Source organism: Humulus lupulus, chromosome 9 (assembly GCF_963169125.1).
Source record: "Humulus lupulus chromosome 9, drHumLupu1.1, whole genome shotgun sequence".
In the NCBI taxonomy this organism is placed as follows: Eukaryota; Viridiplantae; Streptophyta; class Magnoliopsida; order Rosales; family Cannabaceae; genus Humulus; species Humulus lupulus.
Window position 1 is genome coordinate 97,641,192 of NC_084801.1, and position 20,871 is coordinate 97,662,062.

General features: G+C 34.4%; 1 long non-coding RNA gene across 1 annotated transcript; it reads right to left on the reverse strand.

The window, feature by feature from the left end:
* Positions 1-594: 594 nt before the first annotated feature.
* On the reverse strand, positions 595-6,112 carry LOC133800915 (uncharacterized). Its single transcript, XR_009876656.1, has 4 exons — positions 5,769-6,112; positions 5,559-5,616; positions 3,844-3,936; positions 595-821 (listed from the first exon to the last, which is right to left on the reverse strand). It is a non-coding gene; the product is annotated as an uncharacterized LOC133800915 (long non-coding RNA).
* Positions 6,113-20,871: the final 14,759 nt, after the last annotated feature.

Consider the following 20,871-nt stretch of genomic DNA (forward strand, 5'->3'; position numbering starts at 1 on the left):
CAACACTACTACAAAAAAGGATTTTTAGGACTGGCATTGCGAGTCCTCTAATTGAGAGCCTTAAAAACTAAGGTTTTTTAGGACTCGCATTGCGAGTCCTAAAAAACTGTTTTTAGGACTCGCGTTGCGAGTCCTAAAAAATCTGGTTGAGTGCCTTTGATTAAGTTTTTAGGACTCGCATTGCGAGTCCTAAAAGAACATATTTAGGACTCGCAACGCGAGTCCTAAAAAAGCTGGCGCGAGTCTTAAAAAATCTAGTTGAGTGCCTTTAATTAAGTTTTTAGGACTCCCATTGCGATTCCTAAAAGAACATTTTTAGGACTCACAACGCGAGTCCTAAAAAATCTGGTGCGAGTCCTAAAAAATCTGGTTGAGTGACTTTAATTAAGTTTTTAGGACTCGCATTGCGAGTCTTAAAAAATCTAATTGAGTGCTTTAAGTAATTTTTTAGGACTCGCTTTGCATGCCCTTAAAAGTAATTTTTTTTTTTTTAAATAATGCAGCTACAATTTTCATTTTGATTTAAAAATATTTATCCCTTTGAGTGTCCAAAATGTATTATATATGTTAGATTTCTAAAATTTCAAAAGAAAATGCAACAAAATAATTTATTGATTACTCAAAAATATCATTTCAGTATTTAGTCTACTCGACTTACAAAATCATATTACATGACAGTTTATACTACAATCAAATTATATTATCACCAAATATTAAACAAAAAATGTATACAATGTTAGTGAAATATATTTTTTATTCTAAAAACTTCAACAGTCAATGTTGTCTAGTATCACGCCAAAGAAATGCATCTCAATATAGACCTGCACATTATAAAAAAGTTATTTAATTATAAATATATTATAATTCAAACTTATAAATAAGTAAACACACACATCATCATCATCATTTGGCTTTTAACAATCAAATCAAAGTGAAAATGCATAATTAAGCTACGCAAATTGCATTCAAATCAAATAGTTTTGACTAAATTAAGCATCTAATTAAGAATCCTTTAAGAGACCCTTTTAATCATAATCCACCTCTTAATCTCTAATTTCGTTAAAACTTTAATGCAGACTTATTATTTATTATGATGTTATGGTTCAAGTGAGAAGGAGCTTAAGTGATAAGACATTAATACTACTTAATTACTTGATTAATTAAGAAAGAAACATCACTAATTTGAATCCTATCTTGGATGTATAGTAATTGGAACTTATGATGGAAAAAGATATTAAAACTATTATATTGCACATCAAATTTTTTGTTTATTTGCAATAACTGATGTTGGTTTTTTTTTTATCTTTTTATCTTTTAGCTAGGGACATTTTATGAAACAATTTTTCGCATTGTAAATACGATCAATTTTAACATATAACTTAATCAAAATCCTCCCCACAATTACACCTATTTCACGAAACGGAACCTATAATTACTACTAAGAAGAAACAAACTCAATCCACCAAAAACACATTTACATGCAAAGAGAGGAAGATTAATTAAAAAGAAAACCAAAACCATGCCAATTTGAAAGTTGAAACAAGAAATATAAGAGTGAAAAAAATAACAAAAAGGCAATTGGTACGCGAGAGGAAGAGTAGAGGTTGCATCAAGCAGAGTATATTGATTTTGTCCAATTTCAGATAGCCACAAAATGGTTGTATAAGAGATAAGTACGTATAAGAGAACCGAAAGGCATTAACAACTATATTCTTATTACAAATAGAAAAATAAGATAAATAGGAAAACATGAAGAAAAAAAAATTCAGAATCTAAACCCAGAAACACCAAATACAAGCACAATTGAAAGAGATTGAAAAATATCATCAAGAGTTAGAGACAACTCAAGCCTTTAATGAAACCCCTTCTACGCAACTAAAACCATCAAATATTTTTTTTAAAAAATACTCACTTCAGCTGCCTGTGAAGTAACCCCAAGCGTTGATTCTAGATAATAAATTTCTTCATGCTATATAAATATATATTCCTAAAAACCAAATATCATATATCCTAAATCTATTTCAAATCATATAAACCCTAGAAATTAGGTTAAAAAGGTAAGAAAATAGGCCACAATCACCAACGTAAGCTTAGTTAAAGGTTCACAATAGGTGGCAGAACAAACACCGTTGAAGGATCTTTCTAAGATTAATTTTCAGAATGTTATATTATATGTATGATTCTAAAATCTCACGGACGGGGATTATTCACCAACCTGTTTTTCTCTTTTGGGAGAGAAAAGATGAGGATTTGATTCAAATTGTAGAAAGACCTATCTTGCACTTATAATCTCGAAAGACAGACACCTGAGTGGTATCAAGAGAAAGGAATAGAGGTAATTCGTTGTTATGCTGAAATGTTTTATTTTCTCTGAGGTCTGAATAAGTTTTCAGTTTGGAATTCTCAGCGGAAGGTTACACTTTTAAAATGCTTGATTAAAAACGAAAACATAACAAAAAATGGAGATAGAAACTTTTTGTCTTTAGATAAGAATTCCTGTTGTAAAATTGCATGGCTGGATTAGTATCATTTTTTATTTTAAACAAATAATATAGTTGTATAGATAGATCATAGTAAATCCTGAAAAAAGCTTATCTTGTTCTCAATCAACATCTTTTCTCTCATTCCTGGATAATTTTATTAGTTAAAATTTGGTAGAGAACAAGATGACAAAGATCAAGGTATAGATTGTATTGAACCAGAAAAGTAAGAAAGGTACAACCAAAGAATCCTAGGAATTCAAGTGCCCGATCTCTACCTGAGCTAAAGCTCTACAAAATTCTCTAGACATTCTAGACCTCCTTTCACTCAGCTCTCACGTTTTATTCCTTCTCAGCACAACCCCAAACTAACCTCCAGTTCTCTATATCACAGCTCAGCAGCAGAAAGAACATGAAATGGAGTCAACAAAATCATAATTAGCTAAAAGGTCAAAACAAAATACAACAGCATTCTAATCTTAGTCCAATATGGTAGATTTTCCATTCCCCTATGATCCTTGATATGCCTAACATCAGTAAATAAGTAAATCTGATGAGAGGCTTATCAAAATTGTCATTAAATTGTATTGAAGTGATTTCATATTTTATTTAGTCCTCTTGGTGGTTAAAATGCTGAAATTAAATCTTTGTTAATCTCTTCTCTAGACGATGTATAATGAACCAGTGACAAGTATAGATATAGAAAAGCATACCCTAACAACAAATTCTGGAAAGCTGCTAAAGTATGGATCTCTAATTGTTGCTACAAGGTGTACAGCCTCAAGGTGCACTTTATTTATCTTTGGAAAATAAGAAATCATATTAGATGATTTTAATTCTTAATTATTGTGATTTGGTAATGGATTAGTGTTAACACACTGCTAGATATTTTCATATAAAAGCTGAAGGAATGTGCTTTCTTGACTATAAGTTTACAGGTTTCCAGAAAAAATTGGAGGAAACCTGCCTGGTGTTCACTATATCCGTGATGTTGCATCAAACAAATCAACACCATGTCAAACAAATCAAACAACACACAGGTTTTCATCCATATATCACCGCAGCACACAAAATTCTCAGAACCTACTTCACTAAGACATGCAAGTTTTCAACCTTCCGTTATCACCGCAGCACACAGAATTCCCATAACCTACTTCACTACGGATGAATATCTAAGATATTCAAACTCCACTAAGTACAAAAATATTTTACAGATAGCCATAAATAAGAAGTCTTAACTCAACTAGGAAACTATTTTTTTATAATTCAAACTCAGATAAGCTCTAATAAAAATCTTTAAAATATATGAAAATAAAATTGCAATCAATTTCTAATTACATGAAACATGTTTGGAATTAATTACCTGTTCTACACCTTGAACTGAGGACCTTTCCTTTCAGGAAGCATCACCATGTTCAGCTTCAGCAGCTAAACTGTCATGGACGTCCACAGCATCCTATTAACAGTGGCAAACATGAGAAGTAAAGGCAGTGAGAATATTTACAAAAGCAATTCATAGTGCTTATAATAACAGACCAATTTCAAGCAAAAAAATATTCTAAATGTTATTGCTGTAGTGCAGGAATAAAGTGCAGGAATAAAATCCACAATAGCAAGAACTACTAAAAAAAACTACTAAAACACAGTTGAGCCCAGCCCTTGAGCCAAATTAGAGAGTCAATGGAATCATTGATAAAATATATATACATAAGTAAATTACTAGCATTTGTAGAGTACAAACTTGGTTTACTGGTGAGAATTTACATTAATGTAATATACTTTAGCTTATTAATAGTTGCATATTGCACTGCAGCTTTTTTTCAAAAGAGGCAAGCCTATTTGGGACAAGGTAATTAAGTTCTTAAATAAAAATCATAATATATATTAAAAATTTCATGAAATGACCGAAGTATGAAGAAGTGAACTGAAGTTTTAAAAAGAAGAGAATACAATTGAAAATTTATCTTAAGAACTGCTTTCAAAAACATAAAGGGTAAAAAGAAACAGCCATGAAATTTATTACATATTAACCAAGCAAAATAAATGTATATATCTTTATATATATATATATATATGCAATAAATTGTAATGTAACTCTTAACATTTATCTAAGCAACATTCAACAAATGCAAAACTCTTGACCGAAGAAAAGTTAAATACCATCTGCTGTATATATAGATAAACCAAATCTGTAACCATTCAATAGTAGATATTGTTTGGCCAAGTTAGATCTGTACATGCTAATCATTTCAAAACTCAAATCAAATATCAATCCATTTTGTTTTTCTTTCTGTGGTTAGTTGTATCATGACACGATATGCCCTGAATAATTCAGCTACACTTGCTAGTTAATTATTTCTTTGTTTGAAAATTCAGTTTTTGTTGACAAATTTGGGATGGTTGTTACCCGAGACTTTAGGATATAACTCAGGGCAGCTTCTACAGCCCAAGTTAATTGGCCTTATCTCGTAGATAGATTGGATTGCACGTATCTATTCCACTTGTTTTTATCTTCTAGATTTTAGTTAATTATGGTCAGATATTAATCTTATATGTACATGCTTCTATTGTATGTAGTATTCAAGTTAAAGAATTTGTAGTGTTTTCTTGTTCTTTCTCCAATACTAATTCTTTCATGTTTTCATTCTATGAGACAGTTTTAGATTGGAATAACATATGTATTTAGCAAGTGATAATAGTTTTGTTTAAATGATGTTTAGAAACATGAAGAATACTGTGTAATTTGAAGTCTCTTAACTTTTTCTTTCTCTTTTTTGTCTGACCATGGTGTACTTTCTGGTCCTGTTACTTTTTTTTTGTCTCTATGCATTTATATCTTCTTATTTGGTGACATAATTTTGATATGCCTTACTTAGCCTAGATGGGAGGGTCACATGAAATGTAATCACAATACAGATCAAAAAATTAAATCAAACTCTGAAACTTGCTCAACAAATGGTTGGACTGAAGATCAGTCATAAACTCAACCTTATAAGCTTATAACACAAATATATGAATTAATGAACCCATTCTGTCAAAACCTGCACCGCCCAACCCAAAACACACATATGTACATACCTGATATGAGAGAGATAGAGCATCTGAGAGAGAAGCTATTTTCACCAAAAACTTTCCCCTTTCACATAAGAAAAACAGAGAACAAATTAATAAAAACAAAAAATAGATATAGTTAAGAAATGCAAAAAAGAGATGAGTGAGAGATAGAGAGAGAGGGAGCCGAGAGAGACAAAGAGAGCAGAAATAAAAATGTTCAATAAAAATACAAACTTGAAAATGGAATATATCTTGAGCTGAAATGGGTTTGTGTTCATAGAGAGATAGGAGAGCCTAGCCCTCTGCCCAGCCCTCTGCCCAGCCCCTGCGCCGTCGAGCCCAGACCCGAGAACCCCCACCCGCCGTCAAGCCCAGCCCCCAGCCACCAATCGTTGTTGTTGAGCCCAGCCCCGAGCCACCAGTCGTTGCTGTCGAGCCCAGCCCCGAGCCCCCTGCCACCGAACAGCCCAGCCCCGACCCCCCTGCCGTCATCGACCACCATTCCCCGAGCCCTGCCGCCGTCGTTCCGGCCTAGCAGAGAGCATGCAAGAGAGAGGGAGAAAGGAACGTAAGGATCGAGTAGGGAGGGAGGGAGAAAGGGATTTGGGAATTATATTTATTTTATTTTATTTTATAAATAAAAATCTGATTATATTATTTAGATAAAAAAAAATGTGATTATAAAACTCCCAATTTTATACTCTAATATTATAAAAAATAATTTTAAAAATCACAACTATACAAATTTTATTTAGATAAAAAAAATGCTCTTTTACTTAACAATTTTAAGGACTTGCTTTGAGAGTCCTTAATACTCTTTTAGGACTTGCAAAGCAAGTCCTTAAAAGTCATCATTCCTAATTTTTCAACCCAGGTGTTTTTAGGACTCGCAAAGCTAGTCCTAAAAGAGTATTAAGGACTCCCAAAGCAAGTCCTTAAAATTGTTAAGTAAAACACTCATTTTTTAGCCCAGAGTTTTTTAGGACTCGCATATTTTTTTAGGACATTCATTGCGAGTCCTAAATTGTGTTTTTTCAGGACTCCCAATGAGTGTCCTAAAAACTCCAGAAATATTTTTAAGGACTTGCATTTATGTGCGAGTCCTAAAAAAGTGTCCCGTAAATGGTATTTTGTAGTAGTGCAACAAAAGCACACTTTATGGCTCTTGAACCTAACTTTGTTCTATTAGGTTCGTTTTTCTTGCAATATGCTAGACACCCCCACACTTTGAAGTACTCTATGTTGGGTTTTCTTCCTTTCCATAACTCATATGGAGATATCTCATTTTTCTTCATTAGTATTCGATTAAGAATGTGACAAGCGGTTAAAAGTGCTTCACCCCATAAGTTGAAGTTCAACTTAGAAAACACAAACATAGAATTTATCATCTCTAGATAAGTCCTATTTTTCCTTTCGGCAACAGCATTGTGTTGTGGTGTATAAGGTGTAGTGCACTCATTAATTATACAATTTTCTTCACAAAATGTATTGAATTCATTAGAGAAGTACTCTCCTTCTCTATCACTTCTTAGCACCTTAATCTTTTTATTTAGTTGATTTTCAACTTCTAATTTATACAATTTAAAAGCATCAAAAGTCTCATTTTTATGCTTTAAAAGAAACACATAGGTATATCTACTAAAATCATCTATAAAAGTAAGAAAATACCTTTTACCACCTCTAGTTAAAACATCATTTAATTCACAAAGAACACTATGAATTAAATCTAGTAAATTAGATGATCTTTCTACACTAGGAAATGGTTTCTTAATCATTTTCGCCTTAACACATGTTTCACATTTACCATAATTTTTAATATTGCATGCAATCATACCACATTTTACTACTTTTTTCATGGTAGAAAAACCTATATGCGATAGTCTAAGATGCCACAAAAATAAAGAATCACACTCAATAATATAGGCGAAATTAACATTTTTATTGATAACATTGAAAGTTACATCATTGGTGCACAATATAACCATTCCCTCACAAGAGTACATTTTTCCCAAGAATACATTTGATTTGGTAAGTATAAGTTTACCGGCTCAAAAATGGCTTTAATGCCAGGCTTGCCAAGCAAATCATCACTTACCAAGTTTCTACTCATTTCGGGAACATAAAGTACATTCACAAATGTAACTTTCTTGCCGGAGGTGAAGTAACTTCAATAGTACCTTGGATTTGCCCTCATTGCCCATTTGTATCTCATGGTTGCCCTTTGACTCTTCAAAGGTCTTGAACAATGATTTGTCATAGGTGACATGGATGGTGGCACATGTATCATACCACCACTCTTTCACCTTGCCTTGGACCGCATTCACCTCACTAAGGGTAGCAACTATGTTTTCCTCTTGAGTTGCATTCACCTTAGGTCCTTGTTGGTCTTTTCTATGCCTACACTCTCTAGCATAGTGACCATTTTTCCCACACACAAAGCAAGGGCCTTTCTCGCCCTTAAACTTATTTGGGTTGGTTTTGGACCCAAAGGTTTCTCATTACCCTTTTTCCCTTTGTTTTTGGGATGTTTTGGTTGTGAGACCACATTTGCTTTGGAAGTCTCTCCGTTAGACCCCTCCACAAGTTTATTTCTACATATCGATTCCTCTTCGATTTGAATATGCTTTTGGATCTCCTCCAAAGAATAATCCTCATTTTTATGAAGGATTCTTTTCCTATAGCTCTTCTAAGTTGGTAATTTAGCAACTATAGCACCAACTTGAAATGCCTCGGGAAGCTCAATCTTTAACACTTTCAATTTGTTAACAATTATTTGTAATTCATGTATTTAAGGAAGAATAGCCTTATCACCAAAAAATTTGAAATCGATGTATTGAGATATCAAAAAAATTTTGGTACCTTCCTCTTCCGCCTTAAACTTTTTCTCAAGCACATCCCATATCTCCTTGGCCGATTTGGTCTCGGTGTAGAGGTCATAGAGCCTATCGGATAGGGCATTAAGGATATGACCCCTACAAGAAGGTTGTCCTCTTCTCTCTTCCTTCTATTCTCCACCTCCTCAGGAGTGTCTTTGTCGGATGGCTCGGCTAGAGGTGCCAAGGATGACTCAAGGATGTAGGCGATTTTGAGAGTGGTTAAAAGAAACCTCACCTTGTCTTGCCACCTAGTGAAATTGGACCCATCAAACCTATCCAACCTCACTAGGTCTTGGTTCATGATCTTGATGGTCTCCCCTTCCATTGAAATAAAAAGGAATAAGATTTTGAATGTTAGGAAAATATGTATTTTGCCTCAATGGAAATAATAATAAATTATAACTCTATGCAATATATTACAAATAAATAATGATTGATTAAAAAGAGTTACAACTCTATAACTGAAAATTACAAATAAACAAAGAAAATGAAGAAGATGATGAAGACGAGGAGAATAGTAAAATACAACTCTATGCAAAAGGTTACAAATAAAGTAAAGTGTTTGAAACAAAAGAAAAGAAAAGATTACAACTCTTGAACAAGAAATACAAGTAAATAGAGAAGAACAATATAAAGATGAAAAGCAATAGAATGAAAGAAAGGAACAAGAAACAAAAGATAAACAACTCTCACTCACACTACCAAATTGAAGAGTGTTGGGGATCACCAACTTGAACAAGGTTTGAAACCTTTGTCCAAAAGCTTATTTCCCCCTAAATCAAGCACTAAGGGATCTCTCACAAATCATAGGAAATGCTTTCTGGAATTATCAAGCCTCAAGGTGTTTCTAGCCAAGTGTTCTAATGGATAGAAATGTTGTGTCTTACAAGTGAGCTATAGGCTCCTATTTATAGAGTTTAGAGACACCCTTTGAATTTCAAATTCCACCAATCCCCATGGCTGTTACCAATGTTTAATTGGATTAATATGGAATTAAAAATGAGATTTGTGAGTTATTTGGGTTTTTTGAGCCGTTCAACAAAGATTGAAAAAACTGAAAAAATGGTCAGTTTTTAGCCTGTGGCCACAGCCAGAGACATTATTGGCCGCGGCCACTAGCCTCTGTCCCACGGGCCACGGCCACCAGCATTTAGTGGCCACGGCCATCGACCATTTTCAGCACTAAAAAATGTGCTGTTTTTCCAAATGGTTCCAAACCCTTGTAAATGATTTTGTAACTCCCAAAACACATTATTGGAGTTAAAATCATATCTCTCACAGCCATATCACATATGGCTTTATGAAATTCATCTCAATATTGTGTAACAGCAAATTTATACAATAAAGGGTAATATTTGGAAGTTACAAATTTGTAACACCAAATATGTTACATTATTTGGATATATCTCATATATCTAAATATTGTAACTCTCTATTATATGTTACAATATTGGACACTCTTTGTCACATATATTTAATCTAAAACATTATATTATAATATAATATAATATTACATTATATTATAAAATAATATAACAATTAATTCACTAGTGAATAATTAATCTATACTCTAATTATATATTTGAGCTCAATAATTATTCAGTTCCAGAATCAACCCTTGAGGGAAGCAATATTCGATCCATTAGGAAAGTATGGATTCGATTATTGTAATTCATGTTCCCATCCATCCATGATATTGAATCTCCAAAACAAAAGTCATTAGCCTCATTATTCTAAGTGACATTAACGAGTGAATCAAAAGATCCAATAAACATAAACATGAGTTCATAAATACTCAGGATTTAGACTGATCTACAAATAATCATCTATTATGATAAGAATGAAATCGTTACGTCAAACGACAAGTTTATAAAGATAATTAATTCTCATCGGTCTTGTCATATATAATCTCTATTATATACAACACATTTACTATGATGTCTATCCACATCAGTAATCCGAATCTAGATTATTTGCATCTCGTATACTTAATAAACCCTACTAGTAACCATTCATTAAAAATTCCTTACTTTAATATGTTACTGACTATTTTATTCATTATATATGATCTTAATTCTCTTGTACTAATACAAGTTCATATTCTCATGAATGGATAGGGGATTTTTATGATATTATTATATAATTAATTCAAACAATAATTATAATATTCAAATATAATAAAATTGTACTTTTATTTAAAACCAATAAATGTCTTTACATGCTCTTAGGACATTAATCCTATCACAAACCGTAACCCGAGGTTCTAAATTAGATGACCTAATTTCCAAAATTAGGATTTATCAAAACTTTCCAAACTTTTGTTATTAAAATAATAATTTCATAAATTATTAATTAATAACAATGAAAAGTGGGTACCATTTATAAAATACTAATTTCATAAATTATTAATTAATAGCTAATAGTTTTTATAACTATTATAAAATTTTTTGGAAAAAATGATATAAAGTTTCTTAAACTATTATTATAATTACAATTATTGGGATTATAATTACAAAAATTATATTTAATTAATAATTCATTAGTTTCTATAAACTAAATTTTGATTCCATTTAAGGTGTTTAAAAACTTCTATTTCGTTAAATGAAAATAAATTATTAATCTTATTAGTCATTTCTTAAATAAATATCTTATTTCAATAAATAAAAAATTATTCATTAAGAAGTGAAAACTAATAATCTTGTTTCATAAAAAAAAAATATTTGGCTAATTATTAGTTAGATGCTAAAAAAAAATTAAAATAAATGAATAATTCTCTTTCTTAATTTTGAGTTAAGACATTACATGTCTTGTTTCCGAAAATGAACAATTAAAAATTTATTTGATAATAACTAAATTAATTTAATTTTTTCAATTATATAGTTAATTTTCAAAATTTGAATTTAATTAATTAATAAGGTTTATTTAAATTTGAATTTGGTAACCATTACCAACTTCCCTATTTTTAAGGAGGAAAATATTATCTTTTTATTTCTTAATCAAAAGATTGAGTTACTCAACTAACAACGCATATATTTCTCATTAATATCATAATAACAAATATTATAATATACATTTATTTAAAATAAATAACTAATATTATTAATTAAATAAGATAAATAGAACTTGTTATTGTTGCACAAAACAAAACTGAAGGCAACAACTTAACAAACTTACGTTTGGGATGGCGCTCAACGACGCTGTGCAAGTAGCGCTGCGACACTCATGAACCTGGAATCGCATTAGCGCTGCGACGCTAGGGGTATGCACCGTGACACTTAAAGTCTTATATGCCCTTTTCACAAAAAAAAATCATGCTATTTAATCTAATTGAACAATATCTCATTCAGAAAACACAACTCAATTTCTAAAATCTATAAATTTAAAGAATTACGAAGAACCTATACCCAGCAAATCAACATGGGTGTACATTGAATTTAATTCAAAAAATTAAGAACGAAATAAAAAACAAATAGAACCATGAGTGATCAATCCCATTCAACACATTCATTCAGCATATTCAAAATATAATAGAAATAAGAACAACCCTTAAGCCAACTCATAAAACATGTGGTCTACGTGTTCATACATTCAAAATAAACACAGATCAAATTCATGACACATGATCTCAACTTTGTCTCTGGTACCAATTGTTTGTTTTTGATCATGTGATTGACAGTGCGGCGGAAGCATAAAATAATATTTCAATGCAATAATAACAATTATTAACAAATGGGATCGAATCACTCTAGGAACCACAACTAGAATGAGATCTTTCTCATGCGACATGAATTGGAATAAAATAGAAAATTACAAATACCTTTGCTAAATGTAGATGTAGGAGAGCCCTAATGTATTTACTGTGTAAAACGTCACTAAGTTCATATTTATTAAAAAAATGCCTTGTCAAAACATGCAATTTGGACCCAATAGTTTGAAATAAAAATGTAGTGTCTTTATGCAGTCTTTGAAAATAAAATAAAATAATAAGTCTCACTAACATAATTATAATAGAAACCATAACATATAAACTCATAAACTTTCTTGGCACTCATCTAGATCGTTAATCGCTCATGGGACACCCCGCATCATACATACCTAGAAATCAGAACTTCCCACATCATTGTGCGTGCCAATGAGAAACTCTATTGACTACCTAATAGGAGGAAAGTAAGGCGGTGAGCTAAAAGCCCAGTAAGGAAGAAAAAAAAAATACAACAATTTCAAGAAAACGCAAGGATAACTACATACGTATCGTAAAACTCATGGCATGCCACATCATAATCATATCATATATAGTTCATAATCATATCATATTCATAATCATAATCATAATCATAAGAATTCATATTCATAAGCATACTCATACATCATTTGATCATGGCACCCCTATCATCCATGTCACATCGTGAGGTAACCAGCAAAAGCGTAAGTCGGTAAGATCTCCTCTTAGAGGTAAACATGAACTTTGGTCCTCGAATAACCTCGTCACGTCCACCCTATGACTTACGTCATATCCTTAGTAACTCCTTTGTTGTATCGCGTTCAACACGCTAACTGTGGATGCCAAAAATCCACCCAGGAAAAAAATCCCTAGTACATGGTGAAAATACAAGGCTAAAGGTCACTTAGTCACACTATCAGGCCCACACCTATAAGTCTTGTGAAACCGGGAGATTTTCCCAAGGGAAGCATCACTTAGTGGCCCATGAAGTGTGGCCTTTGTGGATGCCCAATATCCCATGCCCATAAAAGAACCAAGCCCCGCGAAACGCCCCCGGGTACCCAAACTCACGCCCCAGTAGCATCGGCCTCGCGTGGCCTCGCATCCGAGCGAGGCCCCTGACGCGCGCGCCTTGCGTCTGAGTGAGCCCCCGCCTCGCGACCGAGCGAGGCCCCTGGTGCGCTCGCCTCGCGTCCGAGCGAGGCCCCTGATGCGCACGCCACGCGTCCGAGCGAGCCCCCGCCAAGCATCCGAGCGAGGCCCCTGACGCGCGCGCGCCTCGCGTCCGAGCGAGGCCCCTGCTGCACACGTCTTGTGTCCGAGAGAGCCCCCGCCTCGCGTCCGAGCGAGGCCCCTGGTGCCCCCGTCTCGCGAGGCCCCTGACGCACGCGCCTCGCATCCGAGCGAGGCCCCTGACGCGCGCTCCTCGCGTCCGAGCGAGGCCCCTGGTGCGCTCGCCTCGCATCCGAGCGAGGCCCCTGGTGAGCCCGCCTCACGAGGCCCCTGACGCGCGCGCCTTGCGTCTGAGTGAGCCCCCGCCTCGCGTCCGAGCGAGGCCCTTAGTGCGCCCGCCTCGCGTCCGAGCGAGCCCCTTGATACGCGCGCGCCGCCTCGCGTCCGAGCGAGGGCCATGATGCGCGCGCCCCCTTCGCCCCTCGAGCGAACCGCACCATCGCATGGCCACGCATGAGGAAGGGAGCCTCGTGACGCATGGCCTTGCCATGTAGGGCCTCGCGTAGCCTTGCACGGCCTCGCCACGCATGGCCTCGCCAAGAAGTGCCTCGCATGGCTTCGCCAAGTAGAGCCTCGCACGGCCTCACATGACCTCGCCCAAGCATGGCCTCGCGTGGCCTCATAAGAGGAGAGGGGCCTCGTGAGCAGCTAGGGAGCCGAGTCACCAAGGAGGTCGCAAGGAGGGCGTCTCGCCACGCATCCTTAGACGTCCGCCAAGGCCACATGCCTATCAACCGGACTCATGAGTGACCTCGGGACGCTTAAGGAATCTCATGCCAAGGATCCAAGATCTCCACCTCACGCTGGGACCATAACACATGCCCAAGGTCCCATTCCTTACACCTTGAGACCCCTATGCTTAGATGCTCCAGTACGAGTCGAATGGGACGCATTTGTACGACCTAGTACTGAGTACGGATACCAGTGCCAGTGGGACTGCTGAGACCAGAGTCATGGTCCGTACATCTACGGCCATAGGTCAGAGCCGACACTGCTACCTCCTGCGCCACTACGCCTGCCACCACTCATCAGACATGGGTACAGACAAGTAGTGGAGGCATTCTCCTGACACCTGCTCCAGTGCTGGATGTACAACCCCAACCTCTGAAGCCACTATCCTGCCAGAGTACTTATGTACCACTTGGTCTCCTGGACCACCATGTATCCCAGGCCATCAGAGCCTACTATAAAAAGGACCCTTCTCCCACATGGGAGGGGGTTGGAAAATTCATTGTAAGAAAAGGCTGTTGAGAAATATACCAAGGCTTGCTCTATCATTTATCTGTGTTTACCTTTCCTTAAAGTTTATTCACAGTTCTTATATAAACATCACCTGACTTACCTTTGAGTTTTCCGATCGAATTTCGTTGACGAGATTTCACCGTCAACACTAACAACATAGTACTTTTCATACAAGCAAATATACAACAATTCATATCATAACATAGTAAGTCATACTTTTCATAACACTATAGCTTACCATAACTTATACTTTCCGTAACACATTAGCAATTGCAACATATTAGTTCACACTTTTCATAACATATTTCATAGAAAATTCTAGCTAACTTCCCTACGTCAAGTCCAAGCAAAAATAAAGTGCGCGGTACTTCACAATGAGCCTAAAATAACAATGAAATGTTCGTCTTAAAATCATGTAAGATTACACATGCCTAGCATACGTACCCATGTGTCCATTGGCCGTGCACATGTGGTACATGTTACACCACACTATAAACATTCAATAATTTCACATAAAATCATAAAAGAATATTTTCAAGTCTACTAGTGAATCCTTAATATTTGAAAAGCAAGAATCATACACTTAATCAATATTTGATATTAAAAAATAAAATTTTCATGTGAAATGCATTCGTGAGAGTGATCTTAAAAATTAGAGTTGAAATTGCCACCTTAAAAAAAAAATATTCACCAAGTATTAGCTTACCAACTTGTTAACATTATCATATTACCTCATTAGATTATAGGGTTTTATTCTAGATTTTATTTCACCAAAATTATTTATTTAATTAGTAGTTAAGTCATATTTGTTTTCAAATAATAAAATTCTAATTATTATCTTAAATAAAGATAAAATATTATTACAACTTTTCCATATCTCACAAAAATAATTAATTTAACATGAAGAATATTAATTTATGTCTTAAAATTTTAAAATAAGTTAGAAAATCCAAACTATACACCCATTCACTTAAATAAATTCCTTAGTCCCATTTTAAATTAGTTTTACTTAATTAATTATTTATAGATAATAAATAGAAAAAAAATCGCATTAATAAGAGTGAGAAATTACATTTTTAAGAGTGGAAAAAATGTATTTTTCATATATAAAGTCTCAGGCCTAAATTAATCAAACATATATTTTAAATCTTTTATTTTAAAAGAGAATTTTTCCATGAATCTAAAAATTTCAGCAAACCTTATATATTTCATTAATTCTAAGACATGAGTTTTCAAAACATATTTTTACTATCCTTTTAATTAAATTCAATTTACCATAATACTAAGCAAAATTTAGCAAGCAATAATATTCATAACTCAAATTTTCTATTAAACCATTTTAACATATTAATCTAGTATGTTTGACAAAAGACTCACAACATGTGCATGTTATATTTAATTTTCTTATATATTAATACATGCATTCTAACACGAAATCATAGGTTTCTCAAACAAGTGCAACAACACATGTACAAAATTTATACATTTTCTCATTTTAACATATATCATGACTCAAGACATAATTTCATCTCTTTTAAATCATCTTTGCAAAATAACATTCAAAATCAATAAAAATATCACCAAACACAACACATAGTAAGCTAAAAAAATACTCATAATTATTTTATCAATTAAACATCTTACCCTAATATGTTTCTACACTATGGACATCTTAACATTACAATTAGCATGCAAAACTAACAACAACAAAAGTAAAACTACTCCAAACCAAGCTACACTCACAAAGCCGATGTAACGTCCTACGTTTTTGGGTACCTTTAAACGACTCGGGTCGGGATTTTTTCCCCCAGGTTAATAATATTATTTTAAATAATATTGTATTTTTTTTGTAAGTATTCCATGAGTTATTGCTAGCCAAAATATGAATTTTGTGATTTTAAAAGTCAAGATAAGACTTTCGGTCCTGGACCGATACAAAAACCCTGATCGGGTAAAAATCTCGGAAAATAAAACGAAAAATCATGGCAATTATATTTTGGGCATAAAATACATTCATAAAAGTTAAAGTTTGGTCAAAAATAATAAACCTAAAAGAAAATAGAAATTTTAAGGCATTTTGTGGTAAATGCCTAATTTTGCCGAAATGGGGAATTTTATTCCATGAATGGACCTTAGGTTAAATTTTATTTTGTGGTTAATTAAATTAAATATGAGAGACATTTAATTTAATTAATTAATAGTAAGTTTGGTGATTAAAACTTAATGAGAGTGAAAAAGGTGTAAGAAGTCAAGTGGGCAAGTGGGTAGAAAAGCACTCAAGAGTTTTGTGATATTTTGAAGAGTTGTGTGAGCCATTCTAACCCCCAAATCTGACCACTCTCCCTCCCTCATTAACTGTCATCTGATTTTTGAAGACTCTCTCAAGTGTTCTCTCCATTTTCAACCCCAAGAACACCAAAGAAACTTGGAAGCTAAGTCTTGGTCTAGGAAGGGTTTTCCCTAAGGTAAAGTTTCATTAATCTAGACTTTTGTCAAGTTTTAATCATAGAGTTTCAAATAGCTAATTACCAATGTTGTTGGGGGAAGTTGGTTAGGGTTTTTGAAAGGTTTTGGAGGAGCCAAAGCTGATAGGAAGGTCCAAACCTTAAGCAAGAACACCAAAGAGGTAAAAAGTTTACTTTTGATGATTTTTGTTGTAGGGTTTTTAGTTTTAAGCATTATTTTGTATATTTAATGCTTAAAGTTTCTTGTTGGTGATGTAATAAGGTTATGGTATTTTTTTAATAATTTTTATGATGCATGTGTATTGATTCTTGAAAATGGGAACCAAAACCCCCAAGGGTTTTGTAGGATACCCTAAAACAAAACATGTTTTGTGCTGTGACTTCCAAGGGGTCAAGCAGCCACTGTATATTGGTTTTGTAAAATTTAATTGTACTGTGATGTTGTTGAGATTTAGTACATAAAATTGAGCTTTTTAAACACTAAAAAATGTTTAGAAATGAGTAAGTTATGCTATTTCAAAGTTTAGGTAAAAAACTGTTTTTTCGTATTCTCATTTTCGGAACCAAGTTTGGACAGCCACTGTATAGGGCAAATGAACCCAGTTTTTTCTAAAATTTTGTGGACATATTTCTGGCATAACCTATTAGTCCACTGTAAAATTTGGTAAGAAAATATTAAATGGTTTGAAAGTTATTAACTGTCAAAGTTTGGAAAAAATAAGGACTTGAAAATAAGGTCATTTTTACCTCATTGTTGGAAAATGATTTCACCAATCAAAAATGCTCATTTTGACCTAAGATTTTACAAAGACCTAAATGGCATAACAAAAATGGAATTGGAAAATTTTGGTAACAATTGGGTAAGTAAATTTCATGTTATGAACTAACGAAGTATGTAGTTAAAAATGTGAAAATTGAGTTTTTCACACTTAGTGTAAAAATGAGATTTTGGAACATAAGGTAAAAAGTAAAATTTTGCTTATTTCAAGATATAAATTGGTAAGTCTTGAAATCATATTTTCACTAAAATTATCCCTTTGAGTTTAAATGAATTATTTTTATTAAAGAGTTTTTATTCTTTCTAAAAATAAGAGATTTAATTTATTAATAGTTAATAAATTAAAAGAGGGTTTAAAACCCTATATTTTGATAAAATAATTAAATGAATTATTTTTCTAGTAAGTAAAATTGATTAATTGCTTTTGGAAAATTAATTAGTCAAGATGAGAAATTTATAATGGTTTTCCTAATTAAGACAAATTAAGCAATTTTCTTAAATCGGTTTTTAGATATTAAAACCTTAAGAAAACTAAAAGGAAAATTTAAAGAGTTTATTTTCTTTAAAAATAATTAAGGAATTTATTTGTATTCTCTGGATATAATACCGGCTAAAATCTTACATATTTTAACCGACTAGTCGAAAGTGCGGGTTAATAGCGATACCTTGAAAGAATAAGATTTTTAGCAGGTTGTGGGGAAATACCATTGTGATACCCGAGCCTAGGTATCGAGACCTTAGGATAGGTCTCCCCGAGACTTAGGGTTTAGTCTCGAATATTTTGTATGACTCTCCTTAATAGGTTAAAACCAAATAAGGATTATAAATCCTTACAAATGACTTTTATTAAAATGACCAAACTGCCCAAAATAATAATAATGAATTATGAGTGCCATAATTAATCCGAGTATACTGTATGGATAACTACAGTATTGGCTAAGCGTAACTGGACTGAACGTTGGAGGGTGAAAACCTGCTGAGCGCTAAGGACTCCAAGTAAGTCAACTTATATTGTATGGCTGCAACATGAAATGATTATTGTCTTGTATGTTAGTATAGGGATACATACATATACATAGGCTGTCATAGGAAGTTGCTTAGAGACGTTAGTCTAGTGAGTGCTGATTTAGAAAATATGAACGGTAGAAGTCCGTCATATCCTAGACGGTTGATCCCCGTCACACTGCTTGATTTTATTTATGTCCGGTTCATTACCGCGACGAGTGGCCATGAGATGAGGATAAGCTGGTTAAACCTAGGGGCGCCAAGATAAATGGGACCTAGGGGCCCTCATGCTTACTTAATCATTGGACGGTTAGAATCCGAGCAAGTGCTCTGATAAGTTATTCCCGGATAGCAGCCGTGAATATTGGCCATTCCGTGAGAGTGCCTAGAGATACTAGGGGTTGCCAAGATTGAGTGAGGCTGAACACCCTAGGGGCAGCTGCTCACTAGCACCACTGATTAACATAGAAGTCTCCGTAAAATCGTGTAAATTGGATTACACTCTTGAATAAGTAGCGATGCCCTAGGTAACACGATAATTACCCTTGATGAGAAAATTTATTGGCTAGATCTTAGTGTGGGGACTCGGTTCTCTTTTACAGATTAGCATTTATGTTGGAGGGCGCGTTACGCATGAATTGTTGGAAATTGTCGAGCGTTGGTCTCGAATTATGTTGTGATATAATATATCTGCTTGCTCTGGGATTTTCTGAGTGCAGGGATATAATTGTTGATAAGATATAGTTGTGATATAATATATCTGCTTGCTCTGGGATTTTCTGAGTGCAAGGATATAATTGTTGATAAGATATAGTTGTGATATAATATATCTGCTTGTTCTGGGATTTTTCTGAGTGCAGGATTTTATCTAGTTATGAATTAATTTAACAATGGTTATCAGGCATGACCATAAGTTTGCCAGGATGCTTTAGCATTCTTGAAATTGATTGTGTAGGGTCCCGGATGGGTCCGGAACCCTAATCCTCTACATGCTTTGTTTGAAAGTTGATCTTACTAAGCGTTTTCGCTTACCTAGTTGTTTCATGTTGTAGGTAAGAACAAGGGCAAGGCAGAGCAGTGAGCGCTGGAGTCTTCCTTGCAAATGTACATGGGGACCGACCTTTTGGGAAGCCTTTTTATTTTTGGAAATGTTGTGTAATTTTCCTAAACTAGGCTCACTCTAATCTTTATAAAACATGTTTGTAACTAAATGTTAAGTATGGCCATACGACTTTTTAAAAAGTTTTTTTTTCTATGGGTTTTTGAGACATTTTGTTAAATGAAAACATTTATATTTCCGCATTATCGAGTCTTGAAAATCCGGGTCGTTACAGTTGGTATCAGAGCTCGAGTTGAGCCGGTTCTGTAGACAACCCACATGTACATTTCGCAAAGATAGACCGACACTCACTGTAAGTATTGTTTCTTCCTTTAGTGTGTTGTTTTCTTTTTATTCACCTCAATTCTAGAAATTGTAGGTTATGGTTGATATACCTGAGATAGGTGACCCTGTGATAGGAAAACTACTCATGAGCCCTTCGCCTAGAATCGATTTTCTATAGACTCTTTAACGATGAGAATTCCTTGCCACTTCGAGTACGAATGACGACATTGACGTGCCATTTGGCAATGTACGCAGTACATGACGAAAGTCTTCAGTAGAGCCAGATGAGGATCTCGAGCAGTCTGACGAGGATACCGACATAGAGCTGGATATGTTGATGGACAACTTAGATTAGGTTATGCTGTGAGGGTCTTGTTGATACTTTTTGTAAAGACCTTGCAAACCTACTAGGTTGTAGGACTTTGGTGTAGTTGTAGCTGAGAACCCGCCAATGGAGGAAGTGGCTGATGAAGAACTCGGCGATGGGTAAATTTCTTATGAGGAGCCGATGGACCAAGATGAGGAAGATCGCGAAGAAGATTCCAAGGAAGATCCCGAGGAAGATCCCAAGGAGGATCCTGAGGATGCTTCTAATATGGCAGCAGAAAGCGACACCGGCTAGGTGTTAGGAGC